The 23,394-nt window shown below is 42.4% G+C and overlaps 1 protein-coding gene and 1 long non-coding RNA gene across 7 annotated transcripts in view; both read right to left on the reverse strand.

The window, feature by feature from the left end:
• Window positions 1–16,258, reverse strand: part of LOC310709745 — a 30,436-nt gene extending 14,178 nt beyond the window's left edge. The window contains exons 1-2 of the long non-coding RNA XR_014527668.1: window positions 15,997–16,258; window positions 14,969–15,077 (exon numbers count right to left, since the gene is read on the reverse strand). This is a non-coding gene — a long non-coding RNA (uncharacterized lncRNA). The remainder of the gene's footprint in view (window positions 1–14,968; window positions 15,078–15,996) is intronic.
• The window catches only part of ERI3 (ERI1 exoribonuclease family member 3), a 204,508-nt gene that overhangs the window by 83,486 nt on the left and 97,628 nt on the right, over window positions 1–23,394 (reverse strand). The gene's annotated exons all lie outside the window — the stretch shown is intronic.

Here is a 23,394-nt window from a genome sequence, read left to right on the forward strand (position 1 = left end):
ACTTAAAAATTATGAGTCATTCCTTCAACCCACTAACCATGCATAAAGAGGCTAATGGATTAATTAAGATTCTAAAATGCTTAAAAAGTCTTTATCTCTCTCCTGAGTTCTGGAGGTATGTTTTAAAACTTTTCTTCATAGGGGGAGGTAGGGGATTGACTCCAAGGCTAAGACTTACCCATTTTTGAAAAAGACCAACAACAATATGCTGTTTGGGATTTAACCAAAATAATGTTCAGCATTGTCTTTCATCTGTTTTAAAAATAAAAATAAAAAGTGCCTACCTGGAAAATGCCAATTTTAATGTATATGTCATTAATTCAATTACCATATGTGCTATTAAAGTAAACAATTGCAGTATCTCAGAACAGCATATACTTTTAACAGCCTACAATTAAAGTGCTACATTAAAATATTAAGAACCCTGTCGGCCTGAGGGTGTAAATAGGCTCCATGGAATATTCTAAAAGTGCATTAGCCTGAGTTACGAATTACATTCACAAGATGGGCTGCTTAAAAAGGGACACCCTGTCAAGTAATTTAGGCACTACCATGACGATACATCGGATCAAAACACACTCCAAAGAGAATTCTCTCTAGGTCTATGGGTTCTCAACAGTTCATTGAATTTGAATCATTCCTTATTAAGAGTTAGCCGACAATCTGGACTAATGCACTGAGTCTAAGAACTGGTTCAGGGAACTACAAAATATGTGAGTCTGGTTAGCGAGCTAGAACACTGGTTACATTGCAATTTAATTGTTATTTGCAGAATCTAGCTTTCTACAACAAAATACAGTGGTACCTCGGGGTTACAGACTCTACTAACCCAGAAATAGTACCTCGGGTTAAGAACTTTGCTTCAGGATGAGAACAGAAATTGTGTGGCGACGGCGCAGCGGGAACGGCAGGCCCCATTACCTAAAGTGGTACCTCAGGTTAAGAACAGTTTCAGGGTAAGAACAGACCTCCAGAACGAATTAAGTTCTTAACCCGAGGTACCACTGTATTGTGCTTTTGTCTACATCAGAACAACACCTGCTTTCTTCTTCATCATCATAATCATTGTAAACACAAATTTAAAATCATTTATAACGGCAGAGAAACATGTTATAACACATCACCACTTTTTGTTAAGAGTTCTTAAAGCACAACAGAATCTGGGCACACTTGCCTGTCCCTCCCTATTAATCCATGTGGCTACACGCATTTTCTTCTATTTTCTTTTATACCCTCCCCCTCCCCTGCACAAGATCTCTAGTTGCCAAAGAATTTCAAATAATGGAAAAAAAACTGTAATCTGAAAAAGAAAAATTGGTGTCAGCTTTCTCGGCCTGGGTAGGATACCTTCTGGCCAATGTGCTTCTGTGGGTATATGTTTGGAGACATACATGTCAAATTCTCTCTTCACATCATCATCTTCTTTAACCTGGCACTGAATAGATGGCAAGTGTGCACTTTCAGAGTGTACATCAGCCAAAAAACTGGAACTACAGTATAGGGAGAAAGGTTCAGTATAGCCCAAATCCTGATGCGCTCGGTTACTACAGGCAGGGAGGTTTTTACATGGGAAAGCATTAAAAAGTGTTCCCCTATCTGTAGCCTGGTGGAATTCCAGACTCTACTATCTCATTCTGTGTAAAGTGTAGAATTGTTTTAAACTGAGCATGCACTCTGGCACAGGACCAAATGCCACTAAAATACCACCAGTAGTGCAGGGCTATCAATTCAACACCAAAGTTTTAACTATGATTTAGCAAGGCAAATGAATATCAGTAGACGTATCACCTAAAACAGCACCTCATTCTGGCTGCAATTCACCTTGGTTCAAAAGAAGAATCCAATGCTTGTGTTGTTAAGACTGCAATATTATGTGCTAGCCTTTGATTTTGGTACTTCAGCATCCATGCCTCAGCTACTGTTGTGCACCCAAGGGATGGTCAGAAGGCACATAAGGCCACCAATGTGGTGAAGCTAAGGAAACCTTGCCTACATAGCTGACCATTTGGAAACCATGTTAGTTTCCTTGAGTTTCTTGATGAAAAATAGGCAGGTTATAATTGTGGGGGGGGGGGGGAATACCCTGGCTAGCCCTAAGTACAGCAAGTTGTACCTCATTTACATATGCACACATATTTAATATTCAATATGTTTGTGTTATAAAGTTTTATACTTAGTAGAAAAATCCAGGAACCTGGAATCTGTAGTATGTCCAGGATTATAAACTAAACGTAATTCCTAACATTGAGCACAAATTATAATTAACAGAGAGGTGAGGGGGCACAATGGCACATGCACGAGCACACACACCTCATAATATAGACTAAGAAAGATTATTTGATACTAGTGGGTGCTGCTTCATATAAAAAACACATGAAAGAAACAAAGGCCAGAGACCTGAGAAACCAAGCCCATGCTGTCAACAGTCACTAAACAAGAATGCTTCCATGCCAATTGCTTTCATTCCACTGTTGCTGCAGTCATAGTCTGTAAAATAGAATAAACTCAAGTTCATGAAAGCTTACACCACAATCCATTAGTCTTAAAGGTGTCACAAGCCTCTTAAGCCACTTTTGCATGTATTTAAGTCAAACTATGGCTTAAATGTCACCACACTACTTTGGGTTAACGCTATGTCCAAGACTGGGTTCATGGTATGTCTTGCTCCAAATAAACAATGAGCTGTAGCCAAGGTTTGTTCCTGGCTTACGGTACGCAGTTCATTTGGAATGAGACAAACCACAACCTGGGGTTCAGGCGCAATGCTAAGCCAAACTATGGCTTAGCTCTTAGGAGCAGCAGAGGAGTGAGGCAGGTACAATTTTCTCACTGTGGAGCAGCAGCATTGTAATTCCCTTACGTTTTCCAGGCCTGCCTCTGGTTTTGTTTCCCAAGAAGGAAACTGGTCAGCCGGAGATTGATCTCTTTCATTACATGCATGAAGGGAAGTCTGGTCCCCAAAATCTGTTACTCCTTAAAGGTGCCACAATATTCTTTGTCCCCTTCACAGTTTAAACCTGATACTTCCCTTCCCTCAGCATGCACACATTTTCACTTAATCTGTGTTAAGACGGGGTTCACCATTTAAAACACTGAGCTCTCAAGCCAAGTTCTATTTTATACCACACACGCAGAGGCAAATACGTACACACACACACTTTCTAATTTCCATGCAAGAGGGAAGCAGGTGCCCACATTCCCGTAAGCACTCCCATCTCTCATTTCCCCCCCCCTGCCTCCGCCACCCTCCTTGGATCCTGCCCCATTAGTTTAGTGCCCAGCCATCTGCGACGTCTCCTGTAATGCTCTCCCCCCTGTGTATCAGGGAGCTTTTCCATTAGCGCCTTTAATATTCTGACACCTTAGCACAGGCTGCTATTACATTCAAACACGGATCGCCCTGTGAAATTACATTGCCAGGCTTGCTAAAATGGAATTGGGTATAATCAGGCTGCTCCATGCGCTGTCAGTCCCATCACAAATACAACGCAAAGCAGGCTTATGGATGGGCTTAGCAGCTGCTACAAGTGTATTTTTTTAATAGATGAAGTATCCCTTATTTAAAAGCATTTCCTTAAGAAGAAGGGGGAACGCACACATACACACGGTGGAAAGACAAATCAAAAGCTGCGTCACTGTGTTACCAATACCTCAGGTCTCTTAAAAAACTGTTATTTACTACGGGGCTATCTGTTTATCTATAACTATATCACATACACAGCGAGGAGGAGGGAGAGATAAAGGTAGTTAAACAGACAGCCAGTGAGATATGTGCCACCAGGAATTAATAGCTAAATAAAAAGCCCCATTATTTACTCCAAGGAGGAGGGAGTCTGGGGCGATCTCACAGGTGTCTTGCTCAGATGCTAACATACAATGTGGTGTTTCTTTACAAGAATCTGGTTTGTAAAGACCAGTGCATACTGCCTGCTAATAATACTACTGCACATTTGCATGTGTCATCAGGGCACACATAAGTAGATTTACCAAAAACATCCCAGAATTGTTTATTCATGAAAAAGCATTCCATGTAGTTCAGGAAGAAGCTTAGAGAAGGATAGCACTGTATCTTTGGGGTTATGGGAAGAATAAAGGATATTCAGATTGTGGGTGGCTAGGCAGAATATCAGCCTTAAGTACTGGATACAAGAGCCCACGGTAGAGAATAACTTACTGCAAATTCAACAGGTAAACTTCCACCATCGTAAAAACAATTAACCGGGAAATCACTAGTGCCTCAAGCAATTTGGTGATCATTTGTCCATGACCGCTAGTTAAATGTTAGAATTCATAGAATAACAGTTCTCTCGTTGTCAAGGACATTAAAATTAAACTAAAGCTATGGAAGACCAATGAGACCCAGCACAAATACATCATAGTGAATCCAAACAAGAGTCCATCGCCTAATGCAGGGACACAGCCAATTGATGGCCATAGGCATGATGTTGACAGGCTCCTCCAACCCATTACCATACTGGTTCTTGACTGCTCTACTAGGCCTGGAGTGCGAAAGAGGGAAATCCAAAAGGAAAAGCGGCTTTGTTGCTTCTTCCATCATATGTGGTCACTACTCCAAGAGCCCTATTAATAGCAAGGCTCACAGGAAAGGGAAGAATAGAGGCACCTCTGCCTGTATGGAAGTTAGAATAGGAATCAAAGTTCCTTTGCTCTTGGATCATCTCTCCACTGTACACTAAATCTAGCAATTCTGTTACAGAAGTGGGAAAGGCTGGTTCTCCAAGCAACTTTGTTGTGGAGGGTTCAGCCCCCAGAAGTTGGCCACCCCAGTTTCAGATTCTAAGGTTGAAGGTATTCCTGGGACCATCTTTTCTAACTGGTATGCCTAAGATACCACAGTTACAGAACACTAAGTCCCACTGTATACATTGCTCTCTCTCCACACAAGTAAAGGGATGTTCCCAAGGTATTACCGTACTTGAAGGCACATGGGGCCACCACCTTGATGAAGCTAAGTCAGTCTGTGTCTTGCACCCTGGACAGAAGATCACCTGAGAACCACATGTATCCTTTTTTGGGTTCCATGATGGAAGAAAGGTGGGATATAAACTTAAGAAAATAAGTAAATGCATCAACAATCAGGTCAAAAAAATATTTCTTTCTTATCCACATTAGGAATAGGAAATTTGTGCCTCCCCCATAGGCTACTATACTACAACTCTTACCATTCCTGAATTGGCTCTGCTAGATAGAGATGACAGGAGTTTGAATCAAACTACATCTGGAGGGCCGTAAGTTCCCCATCCCTGGTCTACAAGCATGTGATTTACATATTGGGAAGTCAGAAATGTAAGACTGCCATTTATACATTATATAGCATATGCTCTGGTAGAAAAAGCTAACATCTGAGGCTAGCTAAGTCTCTGTTTGAACACACCAAGGGACATCAGCTGCATTACTCCCATTGCACACTGTTACCTTCAGGGCATTTTTCATACTGATCAGCCTCACCCAACCCACAAATATCCATTAGATTATTAATTAGATGTAGCACCCATGCTAAAGAGTCAGGAACTGAAATCCCAAATTTAAAGCGAACAAATAAATCCTCAAATGGCTCTTCAGGCAACCCTGAAAAATGAGAAGGCAGTGCAACAGGATTGAGCATCAAACAAAAAATGGTAGAAATGATCACAAAGACTGTGATTATTAGTAACAGAGACAAAACATGCTGAGAGGCAGCACAATTGCTATGCCAGGAAGTCATGCCTCACCAATCTATTACAGTGCATTGAGGATGGCAACAAATAGGTGATCCAGATAATAATGTGGCGCTTTCAAAAAGCTTTTGTCACATTTTTCCACCCAAGAAAAGGATGTTAGGTAATCGTGGATTAGAAACAAATTACTTTTCCTGTATCAGCCACAGGTTAACAACTAGGAAGGGAAGAAACATATGGTGAGTTTTATTTATGATTTATTGATTGCTTTTGTATCTCACCTTTTTCTCCAAGGAGCTCAAGGTGGCACACATGGTTCTCCTCCTCCTCATGTAAACCCCACAACAACCCCATGAAGTAGGTTAGGCTGATAAGCAATGAATGGCCTAAAATCACCCAGTGAGCATCATGGTTGAGTGGGGATTCAAGCCCTGATCTCCCAGATTCTAGTTCAACACTCTAACGACTACACAACAATGGTTCAGTGGCCCCACTGTGGTACCCTCCAGGTGTTTTTGTACCATCACTCCCATAACCCATGACCATTAGCCATACTGGAACTGATAGGAGCTGGAATCTAACATCATTGGGAGAGTACCACACTGCTGATCCCTGCAGTGGAGTTCCCCCAGTGAACTAGTGGGACTACTTTCAACAGAAAAACACCACATTGGCTAAGATTTGAGGCCAATGCAAAATTATTCAGAGAGAGGGCAAAATCAATGATTAACAGTTTACAGTAGAATCATGAAAAACTGGGTAATAGGTTTTTGTGTGTGTGTGTTTTATAGACTGGCCACAAACAAGTGTCACTCATTACAACAAGCCATTAGCACAAATATGACAATTAATACGTGGTCACTTTGAGCATGAGGCTTGTGCTCTTTTGGGGTCAGGAGTCCATTGCATCCTGCTGTCTGCACCAACAAAACAGAATGAAATAGGCATCTAGGTACCAGGAGGACCCATTGAAGTAGCCTTGCAAGATATCAAGAGATTGGTCCTGAGAGCTTGGGTTGTTTTTCTCTGCAGGCCAGAGACTAAATCAGACATATGGTCTGTCAAAATTAGCTGGAAATTCTGGAATATTCATTAAGAGCCTTTCAGAGCTAGCAGCAACATATTCATGAAAGAAGGAAAGGGCAGAAAATAGAGGGAGGGGAAACAAGGGCAAAGAACCAAGTTCAATATGGATAATCAGAGCAGTGTTTCATGTCATTTCCTATCTAGTTTGCAGAGCACCTGAACTGATGTCACATGAAACAGATAGAAACTGAAGTAGCCTGAAGAGCACATGCAACCTGTGCCGGTGACATTTACACTGGGCTACCTTGCTATGTGCTTTTCTGCAATTGTTGATTCAAGCCAAAATTTGGATACGTGTCCATGAGCAGTACTACATGAGGAAGCTAGAGATTGAATCAGAGCTGGAGCAAAAGATGAGCAAGGAAGCTGAACACTCAATGGGGAGCAGTTGATAATAATAATAATAATAATTATTATTATTATTATTATTATTATTATTATTATTATTATTATTTATACCCTGCCCTCCCCAGCCAAGACTGGGCTCAGGGAGGCTAACACCAAATAAAAAAACAATTGATTGAAATACAGCTTAAAAACAAGATTAAAATACAACATTAAAACATTAAAATGCAGCCTCATTTCAGTGGAAACTCAATCAAAAACTCTTTTAGAGATGAAAACGTGAAGTCTTCACCAAAGCTAACTATCCAGACTGGTCCTACATGGGCCAGAAAAAAGCCAGGGAAGTCCAACACAGAAGGAGAAAGGAAAAAAGAAAAAAGAAAGAGGGGGACAGAATCAAACTGATTCCAAGCCAAAGGCCAGGTGGAACAACTCTGTCTTACAGGCCTGCGGAAAGAAATCAGATCCTGCAGGGCCCTGGTCTCATGAGACAGAGCGTTCCACCAGGCCAGTGTTGAAAAGGCCCTGGCTCTGGTTGAGGCTAATCTGAGTTCCTTAGGGCCCGGACCTCTAGGGTGTTGCTATTTATGGACCTCTGTGGTCCATAAGGTCCTCTGTGGGGCATATCAGAAGAGGCGGTCCTATAGGTACAATGGTCCTAGGCTGTGAAGGGCTTTAAAGGTCAAAACCAGCACCTTAAACCTGACCCTGTACTCCACTGGGAGCCAGTGCAGCTAGAAAAGCACTGGGTGAATATGCTCCCATGGCAGAGACCCCGTGAGGAGCCTCGCTGCAGCATTCTGCACCCGCTGGAGTTTCTGGGACAGCTTCAAGGCCCGCGTAGAGTGAATTACAGTAGTCAAGCCTGGATGTGACTGTCACATGGATCACTGTGGCCAGGTCAGGGCGGGAAAGGTAAGGGACCAACTGCTTGATGCGGTGAAGGTGGAAAAATGTCACCTTGGCTGTTGCTGTAACCTGCGCCCCCAGGTTAACCCAGCAAAGGTCCAGAGAAGACCACAAGGCTTACATTCTCACTACCAACTCCTCCTTTAACTGGTCACCTTCTGGGTTATGATTCATAGTCGAGTCTTCTTCCTTCTCCCACATACAATCTTGCACTCAAATGAGTTCACTGGTGATGAAGCCTTCAGGAAGCCAGACACACATATACCAACTCTAGGATTCCTATTGGGTTCATGCCACCTTTATTTTTAAGGGCTGGGTGACAAGGGGGAAGAATCAGGATCAAGGCTAGACTGGGCTGTGGTCTGACAAAACAACCATGAGCTGAGGCACTTTCGGCTGCTTTGGGACTTTTGTGGGTTCCTCCAGAGCCTCAGTTGTATTGGGGTTCTCCGCAGGGTCCTATACCTCTTCCTCAGAGGAGGTCTTTCTGAGATCTGGGTGGAGTGGGATCCTGACAATAGGTGAGGTCAAGAGATGATAACATGCTGCAAGCATGGAGCAAGAAACTTACAATGCACAGAGGAAATTGAAATGTTGCTAATTAAGGAAGCAGAATATAAACTTGAGAGACTTCATATTTTTTCTAGTCTGGTATGGATACCAAAGGCCAAGAGACACACACCTTTGCCAGTTAAGAAAAGCAGCTATTTAAACAGAGAGAGAGAGAGAGCAGGAGAGGGAGAGAGAAAGAAGGGGGGGTGGATCCTTTCACCATAGCAAGTCCAGGAGAGAGTCTAGGATAACCTGACAGGGAACAGGCACATCAATCAGGCAAAAGCAAGGTAGAGTAAGACTAAGGAACACAAAAGAGCTAGCAAGAAGGTTCAAGGGATGGCAAGGAAGCTCTAAGCAGGAAGGTTGACCAGCAGCCTCTACCTTTTTCCTTTTAGTTGGTGTTGGCCTCTGGTAAATGTTTCCAAGATCTGAGCAGCAGGAAGCTATTTCCAAGAATTTGGGAATTCAATATTTGATGCGAGTATAGAACATCCAATAAAAAGCAAACTTCAAACAATGAAACATAAGAATATAAAACTGAATCAAGACAGAATCAAAGGTGTCGTACAACACTAAGCAGGACCAGGAAAACAATTAGAGAGTGGCATGTGACAATGACAAAAGGTGCTAAAAATAAGGAGCCACTGTTGTGGTAGGCAGATGCTCATTATGTGCTTGCAGAGACAATGTAGCATGAAAGACTGAGAAACTAGCTTAAAGATGCAACAATATGTAAGGTTTCAGAGCACTTGGAGAGCCTCCAATTCACAAGTGTGAACAGAGAGAGCAAAGGTGCATTAGCGGAAGGCATTAAGAGGAAACAGGAGTGAGAGGAGACCAATGGCATGGCCTTGTCATGCCAAGTTCCAAACAGAATCCAGCACAGCTGGTAACAAGCTACGGACGTCTTCCCTGCAGCCTAGGGAAGCGGGCAAATGGGCCTGCGGCCAATCTGCTCCCTGTAACTAGAGCGAGCCAGTGTCTGTGTGTGTGCATTCATGTTCCGCTTGAGCTGAAGCTCGGTGTTAAATTCAATGCCTTGAGTATTGATTTCCTCGCACATGCAGAACTTTGTTAAAGGGTTTGTTGTGAACTGAGATCAAAGGGAGGTTAACTCACTTCTCATAAGTGATAAAACAGACCTCAAGAAAAATTCTGCCACCCGGTCAATCCTCAGAGGACAGCAAGCAAGAGCTGTTAGTTACTCTTGTGTTGCCATTGTAAGGCTGCAAGCCATGAAGCTTCTGAATAAAGCTGGGATAAAAAAGAGCCCAACTCCTCACAGTGCCCTATATATCATCGTGTGGAAATTCCAAAACCACCCTCACCATTTCATCTCTAATGTCTCATTCCCAAAGTGAGAGGAAAGGAGTTCATCAACTTATATCTAGGAGCTAGCAAAGGAGATGCTTCTGTCCTTGTCAGTGGTGGCTTCTTAATGAAGGGTGTCTCTAATAATTGGAAATTTATATTAAGACCAGAATACATGTCTTGTATAGCCCCTAGTACTGGCCAAAGTCAATGTCATATTACTAGGATAAATGCATCAGTCCAACCGAGTAAGTCTGCTTGGCTTTAGTCCTTCTTAAATATCTTTAGACAAATGAACCACATTCTATTTCTATAATTTATATAATATCATTAGTGTACACAGCACTTTTATAGTGTTGCCTAATCTAAAACGTCAGTTGCCAACACCTTTGCATTATATAGGGCAGCTTGGATCTTTTAAACAATCCAAAGCAGGTTTTCAACTCTCTCTATCACAGCTCTGCTAAAGAAGCAGCCTTGCTGGGGTAGCAAAAATACATAATCTGATAGAACAGCACTCCAGCAGAGGAGAGGGGGAGAACAAGCCTCGTAAGTAATAAAAAGGGGGGAAATAATAATGTAGGGAGATGAGCAAAGTGGAGTGAGGAACCTTGCTGGACTTTTGTCTCTTTTATTTTTCAGCTAGACAAGCACCCTCACGCAATAGTCACACGGTATGGAAGAAGAACCAAGTTCACCAAATGGCATGGCAGAACTGACCTATTGACATGGATACTGGTGGCTGCCAGAATGTCAACTGCCTCAAAATGGAAAACCTTAAGGGACTTGCAACTCTTGCTGTGGTATAAAAATATGTGGATTTTAGCACTAGCTGAAAAAAGAATGCATGAATTAAGTGTCGCTAAAGGCTAAAGGCTAAAGTGTCGCTAAAAAATTCTATGCTGTTTAGTGGGATTTTATCATATATATGTGTGTGTGTGTGTGTGTGTGTGTGTGTATGAGAATGACAAATACAGACGTACAGGACTCCCTCCCAACAGTACAACATGAAATCTGGCTTTCCTAATGGTCTTAAGTATTCCAGATATAGTGTGCTGGTTTTTTGAATTTGTACTTCTATTATTTTTATTCCATTTCTTTGTTTGACTTACTTCAAGAAAAATTATTTTAAAAACCAATCAAATCTTAAGCAATATTCAATAGGTGCTGAGAACACTTGTATGATCACATTTGATACAGGAATTGCAATAGAAAGATTTGCTTTAGTTTAAGAGTAGTGGGAGCCTTATTTTCCTGTGTACAAAAATGAAATTCTAATACTGAAAAGAGTGAGGGAAGTCTGGATCCCACACTACAAATAGGTAACAATTGCATCTTTATTGCACACAATATGTATGTGCACTCAAACCTAAGCCCTGCAGGTTTAAAATCTCAATTGCCCCACCTTGTGTTACCATCTAGCTTCTGCCTGGATACTTTATCTGAATCAAATGCCGGCAGTGTTTATAGAGCAATTGCTGTGTGTTCTCCACTTGCACAGTGATGAAGATTTCACTTAAACTCTCAACATCTGCACATTTCAACTAAATTAGGCCATTCGCTATAAAAGAGCACAATGACAGTAATGGAATAATAACAGCATTAATAAAACACAACAATCCTTGGATGAGGAGCAGATGCATTCACAAGCTTCAGAGACAGAGAGAGGGAGGGAGAAAATGAGGCTGTTTAGAAAGTCATACAATGCACATTCAGGTCTTGGGGGGGGGGGGGACCAACAACGAAGACAGGGTCAGGAGAAAATTGTATTTTAACCTTACAAGAAAGTCTTCCTGACTCTAGAAAGTTCTATTCTCACCAGAGGAAAAGGTTTCATTGGAAAAACATAAGTTTGTAATGGGCATCCAAGGAGCACGAACACACACACACACACACACACACACAGAGAGAGAGAGAGAGAGAGAGAGAGAGAGAGATGGGGGACCTGCAGCCCTGGAATCACATGCAGCCCTTAGCCTAACTTTAAAAGCCCTTTTCAAGCAATCAGTTTGAACCTCTGGCAAGAGCAGCTGACAGACAAGGAACACAAGCAGCAAGGAGAGAGACAAAGGGTGGCAGGAAGTGAATGTTAAGGGGTGCCCCTACCTGCAATCACTACTAGTTTCTGGCTTCATACCACCATGTGGCTCTTGAAATATCACCATGTGGCCACCAATAGCAAAAAAAACCAAACACCCGCATTGTCCTCTCCTTATCTACATTAAAGTACGTACTCCAAATTCTACTGTTGGGAAGCCTTGTGGGCCAAACAAAATATGCAAAAGGGCAATTTGCAATAATCTACAGGCGGTAATAAAGTTCACTAGCTGGCAAGAGTTTTTGAACTGCACTAGGCAAACGAGTAAATGCTAAAAAGGTTTATTTAAGGGGGAAATAGAATACAAAATGAGGTGCACACCACACAATAATTGCATGGAAACTGAGTTCAAATACCAACTCAGAGATAGAAAACATTATGTCAAGACAAAATTCTGAGTTAGCAGAGCTAAAATAGAGTGAGTAATCAATTGGCAGGTAAATATTTCCACCATCAGAGAGAGCAAAGCAAGTCTTCCATTCATAGCAATGGATTAGGAAAATTCAAAATAAATATCCTCCAAAATGCTGTTTCCCAAGATATAGATTCATACCTTTTATCATAGGCGAAAGCCCAGTTTCAGTTGTATCTAATGACCAGTGAGTCAGATGAGACCCAAACTGGAAAAGGTGACTCACATATTAAAACCCGATTTTCAATGTGGATGATGATGGTGATGTGGGTGTGTGGGTTGGGACTGGCAAGTAGGTAAGAGGCCAGGTACAGTAGCTTCTTCAAAGCTCCCAGATGCTTCACTTGAATCATAGCCTCAATCTGCCACCTCCTCCTTACCAATGCCAATCAATATCCCACAATTTGAATGTCTCCTCTTTCTTTGTTCCCCTATGCCATATTTTGCAATTAGGTTGCAATATCTGACCTGTTGGTTTTTTCCATGGAATGTTCCCCAAAATGACAGACAAGCCTAATTTGCCCAGTTCATTCAGTTAATTTGCTAAATTTGGGTTTGGCATTCCAATGAATGAAGGTCTGTACCCAATTTCCAGCAGCTTCAACAAGTTACACAACGTTGCGTTCTGATCTCTATATTTGAAGTGGTCTCACACGTTCACTTCGCCAACTACTACTTGGCAAAGAAAGTGATTAAGGTTGTGATTTGCAGTTTATTTAAAGGAGTGGACACATGGAGGTTCAGTTATTTTAAATACCCACAGCTACCACTCTTCTCAGAAGTGAAAGGCTGAAACGTGCTTACTTTTATTCCCTTTTCTTTTATCAATGTGCTCCTTTAACTTTTATGTTCTGAATCATTCTGAAATTGCCTTTGGGTTGAACAATAACATGAAGGACATTTTGCCAGCTTCTTTGTGAATTATGAGCATGCCAAAAAACATCCCTCCAATTTGTGAACAGAGGAAATAATTGTCTCCCCCTTATCTGCCCCATCCTCTCACATAAAAACGCAGCAAAAATAAAACACGTAGAATTCTAACATTCAACATGAAGCTGTAATCATTAAACAAACATTGAAATACATAATTCAGCCCAGCCAGAAAATGCACCTATCATGCATGCAGGGGTATCATAGTCCTGTTTTTTTCTGCCAAGTTATCTAGTCTGGCTCAGTATTTCTGCCAATATTACCTATGGCAGTTAGCATTGCTCTAAGGGCAATTTTTGCAAGGGTGGGGGAGACAATATTTCACCTGTTTAGTTGCAGCTCACCTAAATGCACAAGCGGAGCGCACTATCTCTACTCATAATTTCTTAACAGAGCTAAGAGAAATGGGGGAAATGAAAGAGACCAAAGAACCAGTTGCCCAGGACACAAACAAGGTTGCAAAAATCTTTGTTGACACTACAATTTCTTCTTCCTCTGCTGATTTTTAGCCATCTCTGCTTCTCCCCTGAGGTGCCTCAGGTGATTGAATGAAATACAACCCTCAGCTCCAATAAGCGTATTTCAATTACATCTGTCAACACATAACGACGTAATAATATATCATGTGATATTAAATCCATGGTAATCATATCAGTGATTTTTTTATAGTGTGCTAATCATGTTATTACATCTCAATAATTAACAACAAAAGATCTGGAAATCTCCGTTACTGTGCTCATTATGTCCTATGCTGCATACAAAAAGCCCATAGGATGCCAGGAGGGCAGGGACTGGACATCTTAGGCTCACGAGGCAACTGTCAGGCACTGGATGGGAAGAGCAAGAACGCACTAAGTATGAGGTGATGATGATTATTTTTGCCTCTTGTGTCTTCTAGAATGAAGACAGACAAGTCAATGATGAGGGAGAAAAGAGATGAGCAGCAATGCTACCACTGTGTGTTTCAGACTGAAATCATCGTTAGTGGCTATCACGATTAAATCTTAGGTTTAGGTAAGGAAGAAGCACAGCAGATAGTGACCCTCTGTGTCCCCAACCAGTACAGATCTGCTCAGCAGCCAGTATTCTCCTCCCTTACCTGCCTATGGTAAAACTAAAGATCAACCTGATTCGACTTTTATGTGACTAAAAGGGTGGGGAACGCAAGTGTCAAAATTAATTCAGATTACAGCATATCATACCCTCCAGAAGAGGGCAACCTACTGCCTTCCTCCAATGATTTTGTTGGAACTCGTCCTTAAACCGTGGATCAGTGCTTTATTTACATGGGAACTGTTTGCTCAGTGGGCCAATTGATCCATTCTACAAGCAGGAAATCATAGTTTTGGAGAGCAAGCTGAGTGCCCAAGCTGCACACTCCTAAAGTCAAGATGGCTGTAAGATGTACAGAGAGAAATACAGGGATTATGTGGTTCCAAATCCAAACTGGGGAGACTTGAGGAGAATAGTGTTATTTGGGAGGCATATTCCTAGCTTGCCTGGAAGAGGGCAAGGTATTCAAAAGTTACCTGAGGGAGAGAAGGCTACTCTCTGGCTGCAATAGAGCTTTTACATTTATCCCATTTGCAGCCTGATCAATCTAGCAGTTTCCACTCATGAGCTGATCTGAGAGAGCCTCATTACCTGCCTTAAAGTTGCAGCCATGCACTTAGCTCTTAAAGATGGGATTTCAGGAATATCTGACTGATCATTTCTCTTCTCATTTATTTCTGCTGCCCTGAACCAATTCAACCTGTAAAGTCGAAAGAGGAAGAATAAGTTGGAACATATTTGCAGAGCTCCTGCCACACTCTGCTCTTGACTTCCTGCATCCTTTTGCAAATCGCCCCTACTGGATGCCATGCAAGTGGGGAGCTATGCCTACAACTCAATTGTGTCAAACGGTAACAAGGAATAGAAGATGCCCCACTCCATTGCTGGCGAAGGGAACAGAATACTATCAGGGAAGCCCAGCTGAGTCACAATTCCTGAGAATCTCTCCCAAGAAGTATGAAGCTTGTCACACTGACAAGACGACTCTTGCCTCAGTGAGATAGAAACTGCTAGCCTTCTGTCTGGAAGCAGGGAAAAGCAGTTTCTCTCCACCATGGGAGGCTACAAACCAAATTTAAATAAAATAAAAAACAAGTTTTGTTTCTCAGGAACAGAATCATGGGCCAGATTTTGGACTGTATAGTATGGTCATACCCAGTGCTTTTCCCCCTAAAAAAATGTTTAGGGGTACTCTCAATTTGACTCAAGAAAATCACCATTTTATAGTTCAAATTGGGAAAAATAAATATGGTAAATGGACAAAAGAACAAAGATTCACAAAATGTTTAGGGGTATGCGTACCCTCAGGAAAAAAACTATTGGTCATACTATTGGTCTTAACATATCTGTACATTCAGTGTGTGAATCCAGGAAGCTGCTTTATTCTGAGGTCAGATCTAAGGCCAACCCTAGTTAGTGACCAATGAGGTACAACCCTCTTTTGGGCCTAAATCACTTCAGCTTTGATACAATTCTTGTTTGAAGACCCGCATATATACACATCCAGTACAAAGAGAACATCCCTTGTAAAAATCCTCCTCTCTGAGATTGTCAGACAAGACAATTAGCCATCTCTGAGGTGGAACCATTTTTGTGTAATGTGCACACAGGCAACTCACCATGCGAAAACCATGTGACAAGGGGCCTATGAAAGCCTTGCACTGTGTCAATCACAGTACATTTCATCTCATCAGCAGTTCCTGGCACTAGGAGAACAGAACCTGTAGATTACAAGTCAACAAGCACAGTATCTCAGTCAACACTACAAGGATCCACTTTACCGACCGTTATTAGCACCACCTTGACATTGCCTGTGAAAAGGGTTCAGTGACAGGAACATACTCTGTCAGGGGACAGTCCACAGGAGCAGCTTCCCCTGTATATGGGGGACTATGGCCTATCCTCAGAATGCAGCAAGAGTGGAATGCATTGTGAGCCAGGGTAAACATTAATAAAGCCATAGCCATTTCTGTGACCACAGCAGCACTTTACAAGAACTGATCCTGGTTGCCCTTGTGTAACAACCCAATTTCACAGAAACATTTCCCTTTGCAATCATGACTGAAGAGAACCTGCATCCGTACATAAGGGAGAAACAGCAACTGTAAGTAAAGAAGAACAACGCAATCAGGAAATGCTTCATTACTTTGTACTTTCAGTTAAAGCAGGCAAAAGGGAGACCATTCTGCTTACCCATACAAATCTTTTACATACAATAAGTGCTGGAAAAAATATTCAAGTCGCATATGTCAATCCAGCTCCATACTTTTTTTCTTGGTCCCTGCCCTCTTTGCTTTTATTGAATGTCATCTGATGAAGAGTTGGAGAGGTGGTTCAAATGTGTGCACACTGTTTTGTAAGATATTCAGGTTGTTGTAACAAAGGTATTGCTCTAATAAAGATTTTGAATTTTCTCCTATAGGCCAAAACAGCTACCTTGCCTGTGGCACCTGCAACAGTGCCAGTTTCACAGATTGAATCCATCGATAGTCTAAAGAAATCCCACAAGTAAACTGGTTTCAAGGTGTTCAAGACTTTATAAACTATGAAATAACTTTGAGGGAACTCCTCCCACACTCCATCTCTTAAGACTCCAACCAGATGCAAATATGGATAACTTGCTTAACAATCTTGTTTTCCTCTTCTTTCCCCAACTCTCCCAAACTGAGTACCTTAGCATCTAACACAGGACTGGAAAAACTATGGCATTCCTGATATCATTGGACTACAACTCCCATCATTCCTGACCATTGGCCATGCTGGCAGAGCATCTGGAGGGCCATACGTTCTCTGCTCTTGATCTAGCCTAATGAAGGTTTCTGGAGAACTACAAAACATTGGTTGACCTACAAAACCTATTGACCTAATGTGTATTTTGGATTTTATTTCTAGGTAGAATTTGATGTGGACACCACACTTGCTACACTGATAGAGCATTTATTTAATTTTCAGTAAAAGTTTGCCTCCTTGAAGTACAATCTTTTTAATAGTGGGCATGCCTCATTAACTCTGCCTTGAGAATCAGAAGCAGCAAATGCAGGATGGTGTGGTACTACTGGGGAGGGGAATGTCCATTGTTTTGCTGTTAAAGGGAGACTTTCAGAGAAGATCCTGCAAGAAACCATTTTGTTTTCCCTAAGTTTGAAATCACTCACATCAACCCAATTCCACCCTACTCCACATGTGACCAACTAACAATAATGAAGTTGGTCAAGACTTGGAAACAACTTATATAAAGCTGAAACTCCTGTCCATCAATGTTTGACCCGACCTAAATGGAATTCAGGTTATTCCTTGAACCCAGTTTTATAAAGATCTATTCCATGCCCTCTTCACCAACTTCCATGCAAAGTCAACCTGGTCAGTTTTCTTCTATCACTTGCAGGGGGAAAACCTTGGTAGGAAACTGTGTGTACTCTAACCGCATGCAAAACAGGGATGTATTGAATAGGCCCTTTGCTAATCTGGGGTGAAGCAAGTGGGGTTTGATATTTTGCATAACACTGTCATATCCCTATGAATAGTGTGAGAAGAATATTTTTCTTCTTTAAAAATGCTTAATTTCTGAGATGAGTTACTGACCATTTGTTTTCTAGCTTATTTATGCATCCCCAAGGACTAGTGAGGGACGGGGTGGCGCTGTGGGTAAAACCTCAGTGCCTAGGACTTGCCGATCACATGGTCGGCGGTTCGAATCCCCGTGGCGGGGTGAGCTCCCGTCTTTCGGTCCCAGCTCCTGCCCACCTAGCAGTTCAAAAGCACTCCTAAGTGCAAGTAGATAAATAGGTATCGCTTTATAGCGGGAAGGTAAACGGCGTTTCCGTGTGCTGCGCTGGTGCTGGCTCGCCAGAGCAGCTTCGTCACGCTGGCCACGTGACCCGGAAGTGTCTCCGGACAGCGCTGGCCCCCGGCCTCTTAAGTGAGATGGGCGCACAACCCTAGAGTCGGACACGACTGGCCCGTACGGGCAGGGGTACCTTTACCTTTACCTTTTTTACCTTTAAGGACTAGTGACATGAAAAATAAAATAAAACAGAGTCTGAGAATTCTGGATTCTGAGTTTCTTCCATATAGCCATAGTCATGCAGAACACACATAGCTTTGTCTATATGAGTCAGGCACATGGAGGGAAATGTTCCTGTGTGGGTCTTCAGCCAGCACGACAGCATACAAATTTTAAATACTCAAGCTGTTCAAAGGATCAGCAGAAGGCCTCCTTATCACACTCATAATTTAGAATAGAAGCTCTTGTACATGATACAATCCCACACCACTGGAGAGTGTGTGAATACTGCAACCACAGGGGGGGGGGCATTGTGGGGAAGGAGAGATTGACAATATAATGGAACACTCTCACCAGACCATTGCCCACACTCCCATCAGGGAAGCAATTAGGTGCTATATACCTAGGGAATCAGTCCCACACAGTTGCAACATTCACATCACTTCCCAATGGCATGGGATAACACCATGATGCAGCATGGATGAAGGGGGGAATACTTTATTAAATCAGCTATAGTGGCATTGACACTTTAGATTCACAGTTAAACTAAAGAGAGAAAGATCTCATACTTTAAGCGTACTTCCAGACAGCACTGCTTTTCATGGGCAGTTGAACATTGACTGTGTCACTACCACAGTGAATCTGCACAGCTTCAATGGGGGGGGGCAGAATAATACAGTCGTACCTTGGAAATCAAACCATTCCAGAAGTCTGTTCGACTTCTGAAGCGTTCGACTTCCAAAGTGTGGCTCCTGCAGCCAATCAGAAGCCGCGGAAGTTCCGTTGGATGTTCGGCTTCCAAAAGAACGTTTGGAAACCAGAACACTCACTTCTGGTTTTCGATCGTTCGGGAGCCGAAATGTACAAGTTACGACTGTACTGGCAAAAGCTGGAGGAAGAGGACTGGTTTTCGCATGTGTAAACCAACATGAGTGTGCAATACTGAAAACTCACCACTAGGAGATAAGCATAAGTGGAGAAGCTGCAGCTGGAATGGAATCGCAAACCAATAGCCACTGTTAGACTTGTAATGATCTTACTCTCCAGTCCCACTTAGAAAGCACACCATATAACCAGTAGGTAATCAGCCAAACCACCATTGATGCACCATTCCAAGTTTAGCTCTGTCTCCTTCCTTGCTATCTCTCCCCAAACATTTAAACAAGGAACCCACGGCATGTCCAAAAGGTCCAAACCTTTCCAGATACATTCCAGTTTGAAAGCTGAAACACACCATCACAGTCACGCATTACTAACATGCCAACACAGAGCTTTCTTTGGCTTTCCCCATTGCTCTGTGCCCAGAACACACATTCCAGCAATCTCTCCACTGCAGCTCGCATTGCTGGGGCAGCCATGACCACAGCCACAATCCCAGGAAGGATCCTACCTCTGCACAAGGCTGTCCAAGAACTTGACAGGGCTCTGTTTGAAAAAAGCTGTTGAAAGAAATGATCTCTTTAAGTGCAATGGGGAGATATTTGTCTCTGATTTACCCTTGGCTTTTTGCTCTGGTTCAGGTAGGAGCGGCGTGGGATGGCTGGCAGATCTGAGAGCATGGCACGCCCCAGCGGGCAAAGCGCGCAGTGCGGAGGAATGCGAGAGTCAGTTTGGAGTGCTCTCCATTTATCAAACTCATGCAGCCCGCCAGCAGAGCGAGTCTTTCTATCATTACACCTCTCAAAATCCGATTCATACCACTAATCCTGCCTTCATTCCCCCAGATTAATAACATCTCTTTCAACCTTCACAGTGTGATAAATAGACAAAGAGAGAACAAAAGGAGAAACAGAAGTGAGGGAGAGAGCCAGAGCAACTCCAGATAATAAAGAGAACCAAGAAAGGGGAAAGGAGAAAAAAAAAGCGAAGAAAGAAAGAGAAAAGAAAAGAAAAGATATCTGACCTGACTCTGCCATCTACCTTAACAGAACCTCAACGAGAGCCGGCTCAGCAGAGCTTTAGAGAATGTAAAACATTGCTCAAAAGAGAGAGGGCTCGTTAGCAGCAACTGCCAGCCGGGTGTTTGGCTGGAATCCTTTTCACTTCCAGCTTCGCTTTAGGTCGTAAGTGGTAATAAGTTTGTTGGTTTCTATTGCAGCTTCCCAATCTGCTCCCTTTAAGGGAAGATTTCCAGCGCATGCTCGCTTTTTCTTTTGCACAACCAGCCAGTCGTTCGCGGCCCTGCGTAGCCTAGCACAGGATGCCACAGGTCAGGATGAAGATGTGTTGGAAGCCCAGAACTTGAGGAAACTGATGTTTCAGGTGGTCTCTTTCTGGTAGCAAAGGACCAGATAAGAAGGGATGCCAAGCATCAGCATGGAAGGGCCCCAGCAGAGGAGACAGTGCCTGCGTGAAGCCCAAGCAGCTGACGTCAGAATGATTACATCCCTCTAATGCACAAACACTGGTTGTTACTTGTCTCCTTCTGTCAGAATAGGGCACTCCAAGAGGACAGAATATTGAAGAGGCTATTCCAAGCAGCTAGGATTCATGAAAAATAGTGCCTTCATTTTGTAATATTAATAAATAAGAAAGCATCTAAGAAATACTAAAGGAATAAAGTCTGTGGGGCTCAGTGCAGGAAGTATAATATCCTGATGGTCTGGTATTGCTGGGCTACTTTGCTCAGGTTCAACTGCATTCACACAAGCCTTGCAATTGGTTACCCATGGCAAGTGATTATCTATTGGATTTGATATTTATATACCTGGGTCTATTTGACCAGAACCAACCCAATACCAACTAGTAAGCAAGTGACTAGCTTTGCCAATGAGAAACAAGAAAGAGGAGTCAGCACACTAGGGGGAACTCTGAGGTTTGAAAATATAGATGGCTTTAACAAGAGGTTTAAAAACATACGTAAGGGCCCCAAAAAACAACCCAACGAGGACTGCTTTCTCTCTCACCTTCAGTTTCCCCTTGTGCAAATAAGGGAAATTGCGGGAAGGAAGAGAAGAAATAATAGAATATATCCTAAAATTAATGTCAGGAAAAATTAAGGTTGTAATGTGTTATGCATAGTTAAGGTGTAGGCAAATAAGTCTTTCCACTGAAGGTTCAATTCCTTTCCTGTTCTCTCCCTGTTAATTAAGATCATTAAGGCATATATATCCTCTTGCTGAGATGGTGCCCAAACCACTTTCCCCTGGAAAAAAGATGGAAACCATTGACATTGACTAGAGTACTCTCTACGCAGTAAACTGTGATGTTATATGCCTACTCTAAAGCATCTGGAACTGGACACTGTTAGAAATAATACAGCTATAATACTGGGCTAGATGGGCCATTGGTTTGACCCCCAAAAGATTGTTCTTATATTATGCACTGCTCCACTGATGTTTTAATAGTCTTTCATATCTCATCCCATTAACTATCCTGCCCCTGCTTAAATCCCTCAAAAAGCCTCATCTCGATCCTGTGCCTAACCTCCCTCTGTCTGCAAGGACCTTGGGGGTGCACTGCTTCATGCATCATGTGGTACAGAGCTAACACAGCATGTGCCAAATCACATCTACCACAGGTGGATTTTAATGCCATGTTAAATGTTGAGGCAGGATACTGCCCCCTTTCAGATACTGCCGCTTCCAAAAAATAAAATAAAAAAATCCCCCACAGAAGGCTAGGGTGGCTTTTAAAAAACTATTCTATATTACTTCAAGCTTTGAAGTACAGAGAATAGCAACACTCACATGCGGGTTGATTTTTCTTTTTAAATGCTGCCTTTATCAGAATAAATCTTTTCCTCCTCTGTATCACTGGAGATAGATAATCAAGTCAAAAAAGAAAGTCTCTTCTAACAATAGATTTCTTTTTCTTTCTGAACTTCAAATGGGAAACTCTTATCTCCAGCCACAGTTGACCAAGAGAAGAAAAGAACAGAACACACAGGCACACTCACCAAACCTTCCATTTACTCCAAAGGCCATGCTAACTCCACATACCCGCACCACTTCCCCCTCTGCTTAACAGAGAGAGGCATTCAGAACATTTTATAGGACGTATTTACTCACTAGAAACACTCTTGAAACAGAATGCTCCTTTTTGCTCAGAAGATGAACTTTGGTCTCTAAAATGGTATCTCGCCAGGTAAGTGTAGCTGCTCTGAGCATGAGAGATTTTCAAAGACATCTTCCATACCCAATCCTCTCTGACCAGCACTGTGAGCTTCCCAAAGGTATCTGGGGAGCCAGCTTTGGGAAATGTTCCCATTTTTTCCAGTTCTTCATTGCCAGGTATATCTGGGGGACTCCTTTTGTTCCCATACAAAACCTTTAACCCTTTGAATTATCACTGGAGGTTACAAATCTCCTTAGGAGAAACAGGGGGATTTCATAAGGCACTGATTTGGAGAAACATAGGGCTAACCTACACTTAGCTTTTGCCCCACTCTTTTCAGGCACAGGCCCATGCTTAAAAACTCTGAGTCCGAGCCTTTGTTTGTTTCTGCCCCAAGCTTGTTTGTATGTTTTTCTGTCTGTTTTTGCCTTGCTCTTTAGCACTCAATTAGAGCAAACCTCAATTCGAGTTTGAGCTTTAAAGAGCAGGTTTTCTGAGAGAAAGCTCCAGAACAAATGGGGGAGGGCGCCTCTCTCCAATAAAAAAAAAACCAGATATAAGTAGTTTAAGCCAGTGAAAAGATGACCATATACAGCTACTAGCCCAGAAAAAATACAATCCCAAAACAAAATATTACACTCTCCTTTGTAATTTGTTCAAAATATCAATTATTATACTAATGTCTATGGAAACACCACTGGCTTTCTCTGAGGAATCTGCATTAGAACAGTCTCAGAAGCCTCCCTCTCACATGGGATGATCTATCATACAAGGTACCCTCACTTCAAGCTGCCTGATGACTGATGTTCCACTAGCAGCGTGTTGGGATTGGCTGAGCACCCAGACAAATGCTCTATAATCCCTTTTTTCCTCTCCTCCTCTGCCAATGTCTCCCATGAGAGGTGTGATGATAGACGGTGACATAACTGACTGTTCCCAATCAAGGTAATGTAAGTAA

This window comes from Podarcis liolepis (assembly GCF_965112155.1).
Source record: "Podarcis liolepis genome assembly, chromosome: 6".
Taxonomy (NCBI): Eukaryota; Metazoa; Chordata; class Lepidosauria; order Squamata; family Lacertidae; genus Podarcis; species Podarcis liolepis.